This window comes from Rhagoletis pomonella, unplaced genomic scaffold, assembly GCF_013731165.1.
Source record: "Rhagoletis pomonella isolate Grant_MI unplaced genomic scaffold, Rhpom_1.0 Rhpom_scaffold_00007, whole genome shotgun sequence".
NCBI classification, from domain to species: Eukaryota; Metazoa; Arthropoda; class Insecta; order Diptera; family Tephritidae; genus Rhagoletis; species Rhagoletis pomonella.
This window is the reverse complement of record NW_023458561.1, coordinates 33,605,633-33,610,439: the sequence shown is the minus strand read 5'-3', so window position 1 is coordinate 33,610,439 and position 4,807 is coordinate 33,605,633. Positions and strand designations below refer to the sequence as shown.

The 4,807-nt window shown below is 34.2% G+C and overlaps 1 protein-coding gene across 1 annotated transcript in view; it reads right to left on the bottom strand.

The window, feature by feature from the left end:
• Window positions 1-4,807, bottom strand: part of LOC118743790 (protein dead ringer) — a 116,235-nt gene that overhangs the window by 111,044 nt on the left and 384 nt on the right. The gene's annotated exons all lie outside the window — the stretch shown is intronic.

Below are 4,807 nucleotides of genomic sequence, written 5' to 3'. Positions count from 1 at the left end.
AAAAAATAGTTCCAAATCGATTTATGTACATACATACATAGATATGTATCAGGGTCATTTCCAAACAAAGTGGTATTTTTTTGTCCCCTCTTCTTAAATTTTTTTATGGACCTAAAAATAAAAAATCAAAAACAGCGTTATACGATCCAAATAATAAGCTATCAAAGCTGTTTTTTTTTAATATTGTAAGCCGTTTTGTTTTCTTTTGCGAACGGTATTTCTTTGATATAATTTACTTACGCCATATAAAAATATTTGTCCCCGCTCAAGTTATTCGATAACATGCATGAAGCGTGTCGAATAACATAGCGATATATAGGTTTGGTTTAATATGCATAAACTTTGTTTTTGTAAACCTGTGTAATCAACATGAAAAAAAGTTTAAACAAAGAAACAATGAACAAAGGCGTAACTGTTTGGGAATGACCACCTTAAATTTCATAGTTTTATTCTAAGTACCTACGGCTAAATATTTCCCGAATGTCACCCAGTGTTTTATGCAAAAAAACACTAAAAATAAGATAATTACCAATGTCAATTTATTGCTTAAGGAGTTTCAATGTTTTTGAATTTTCGTGAAATAAGTTTCTTAAATGAGTTTCAAAATGCATTTAATTTTAGAAATCAGTACAGTGCTTATCGGTTAGTATACTTTTTTCTAACAGTTTCTAAACTTATTTATTCCCTTAGCAAAAAGTGACATTCTCGAAAATATATTACAAAAATGCAAAAATAAGAAAAACAATTATCTTTTGAAGAGTCAAAAAGCAATTTCGTATTCTGAACAAATTTCCACGTCAGTAAACTATGCAATGTACACTTTGTTTGGAAATGACCCATTTGTATATTGCTGCAGCGTTTCCAATAACCATCACTTTTCGCCGTAAGTACGTTAATGACAACATATGCGGGCTGTGTTTGACGTAAGCATAAGCGGATCCAGAGATAAGAGATATGTGAAGTTTATATGGGAGGTACACCTCACCCCCTTTTCAATTACCTGCCACTTTTCGTTGTAAGTTCGGTAGTCATAACATATGTATGTCTTCTTCTTATTTGGCATTTCAACCGTTTGTCGGTTTGGTCCGAGACCAAAAAGGTTCTCCAATTGCCTTTGTCCTGTGCGAATTCGCGCTAGGGTCGAGATATTTTTAAAAACCCTATTTCTGCTCTGATTTGTTTCACATTTGGCATGTTTAGTTAAACCGTAGTAGAACATAGATTTACAAAACAATTAAACCTCCGTGGCGCTGATGTCAAAATAAAAAGTACGTTCGACATAAAATGCATGTTTTCTTCCCGTTAAAAGTTCTTGCGAGAACAATATTAACAAAACTTTTTCAATGGGAATTTGAGTAACCTAACGTCAGATAATTTAGCTCATTAAACATAAAGCAGAAAAGATTCTTACATTTCAAAACTTGGAAAACTAACCTTAAACATTTCCAATATTACTACAAAAGCTTTTAACCAAATAGTCTTGCCCAATTCGCAAAGTTTTTGCAATTTTATAATCGAAGTCAAAATCCAATTCTGTTTTTTGTAACGGCACGCCCGCGCGTAAGTTTACTTATATATTTAAATCGCTACTACCAACAGTTGTAATTTTTTTTACTGAATAAGGGACCATTTAATTGCTACGCAAATCAGAATAAACCTTTAAAATTTTTACGTTTTCATAATTTTTTTTATTAACATTTGTGAATGTTTGTATTATTAGTATAAATATTGGGCGTGTTTATAAGACGTAGCTGTTGCCCAACCTTTGGCTATTTGCCTTAGAAACGCACAGTTGAGTATTTACGCTCAGCCCAACAGTTGGCAACTTTCCGCCATTTTTTCCAGCGAAAAATTTTTACGCTACCTGAACTCAACGTGTTGGGACTTAGCATAAACAGCTGATCGAAAGCACTTACGCCGCTTCGTTAGGTGGCAGTTGCAAACAAATTTATTATATTTTATATTACTGATGTGATAAAGTAACTAGAATATTTTATAATAATAATACGTTTCTAAATATATGTTTTTAAGATGTTTGCTATATAAAATTTTACACTGTTTAATTCATTGTAACATTAAACGATTTTTGCAACACGCCGGCCGCTCAGCGTTGAATTCTAAATAGTATCGGCGCAACTATCTCTATTTGTTGCAATTTCATTTGTTTACATTTATCAGCTGTTCATTTGGCAGCACATTCATCAAGCCGTTTCTAAGACGTAATTGTTGTGTTCAACAGTTGCCAGCAGTTTCGTAGCAGATGAGCTAAACAGCTACGTCTTACGAACGCGACCATTGTATGGAGGAAAAATCTGTCACATCCGATATGTCACGTCCGTTATAACATTTTAATTCAAAATAAAACCAGCAACGAATTGCTTCTGACTAATTGGTTATTTTGACTTTATTCTTTATTTAAAGAATGTTTAAAAATAGCAAACCTCACAGGATTCGCAGAGTTTTGCTTATTTTTACATGTACTCTGAAACCACTTCTGCTGTTGTCCCGTCCGTTATGACCTCTTCTTGATCGATTTTCAAGACACCAGTGTTTGAAGCGCACCCAATTTTTTTTTTATCAAACAAACGTTAGATACTGCCGTCTAACTCTAAAGTCGTACGAATGTCAAATCCGTTCATCATGAAAACATCCAATATGTTCCTTAAGCCGGACCTAATTATTACGAATTAAAAAAAAAACGTGAAGTTGGTTGAAAAATTATGTTAAATGTGAGATCAATTGGAATATTATGTAGAAGCTTCGCATTAAGCCAAAAGTCTTAGACACCCATAGATCGTCTTTCAAAAGGCAACAAAAATTAAAAAAAAAAAATGTTGTGCGGTAAATGTTAAAGCTGTTTACGATAGTTTGGTTTGAGCTGACTACGAATTATGTAGATAGAAAGCTTCCATCAGGTTAAGCTGTAAAAAAATGGTGTTTTTGGCACTGTTTGAAAAGCTTTAGCGATAAATATTTATCAAAAGTAGCTTTGAAAGCAGCGATGGGTAGTGAGAGCTTTTACTCTGCACGCGACTATACAGAATGTATAGAAAGCTTATAAGAGATTTGCCCGCGGGCAAGGCTGTGCCGATCACCGCTTTAAAGTTATGCGCATCAAAGTGAATGTCGTGCTCTGCAAACGAAGAACGTGTCAGCTGACACGATCTACATATATTAAGCAGGTTGCATATGCGATAGATCTACCTCTTATTTTTTTTTTAAATTTGACGATCTACCGCACAAGGCTTGAAATCTACCGCATCTTAAGGTGCATAAATTGTTTCGTTTTGTCTGGTAACTTTTGTTCAAAGTACTGAAATTTTTAACATCGATTAAATGAACAAAAACAAGTAAGAAAGTCTAAGTTCGGGCGGATTAAATACCCGGCGCAAGTATTCAATATATATGTTTTTCAACGTTCCGAAAACTACCGCTACATAGTAAGCAGGTGTGGTTTTACCTCTATTTTGAACATCTTCGATAGAACGTTCAGTTAGATATAATGAGATAAACTTATATAGTCATATGTGGGCGGTATCCCGCCCTTTTACCAAAATTTCAAATGATGTTAGTTCTTTTCAAGGGATTGTTGTTAGCATCAATTTTGAGTAAATTGGCGTCCTTTAATTTCGAAATATCGAAGTTTCAAGCGTTACCGAGATACATACATATGTGTGATCACAAGTGGGATGTGACACGCCCATTTTCCAAAATTTTATCATATGCAAATTTCTTGCAAAATAATTATTGCAAGCATCAATTTTTAATAAATTAGCTTTAGTATATACAATAATAATAATATACATAGTAGATTGTCGCTTACGCATATGTATGTTAGTGTTTGGCCGAGCTTCTCCTCCGATTTGTGGCGTGCGCCTTGATGTTGCCACACAAAGGGGAGTGACCTACAGATTTACGCAGACTCCGAACGGCGATTGCATTTTTATGAGAAGCTGTTTTTCATGGCAGAAATACACTCGGAGGCTGTGTGCCAAGTTTGTGAGAAATTGGTGGTGCGGTACCAAGATATATACACATGTAATCATAAGTGGGCGTGGCTATGCCCATTTTCCCAAAAGTTTGTAATATTCTTATTTTTCACCTAAAAATTATTGTAAATATCAATTTTGAGTGAATAAGCTTCAGTAATTACTAAAATATCGCAGTTTTCATATTTCTGAAAACTACCGTTATATGGGAGGTAGGCGTAGCCCATTTACAATACCATTCGTCCTACGCTGAAAATAATTACACATACCAAGTTTCGTTAAGATAGCTAAATATTTACTCGAGTATACTCGAGACGGACGGGCAGACGGATGGGGGGACATACAGTAATCGCTTAATCGATTTATTTTTTAATTCTGGCCATTTATGTATAAATTTGTCTATATCTATCTCAATTCGTTTTGCCTCTTACAAACCACCGTTATGTGAACAAAGTTATAATACCCTTGTGCACAAGTGCGCTCGGGTATAAAAATATTTACTCATCGAACTCCCAAGCGGTGATTTCCTCTGAAAAAGTATAAAATTTAATTGAAAATAATAAGCGCAAAAAGTAATAATAATAATATCAATAAACTCTTAACTGGCTTTTTTGGAGTGAGTGTGAATTATAACGATAAATAAATTCAATTAACTTTTCTCATTAAATTCGAATGCAAGGGTAGAGGAGAGGGCAAGTGTCGGCAAAATTGTTACTGCGTTATGGCGAAACTGTATAGGAAATTGAAAAAAAAAACGCCATTGGATACATACGACTTTATGTGCATTTATTTGCCTACACACATGCACATACTATTTG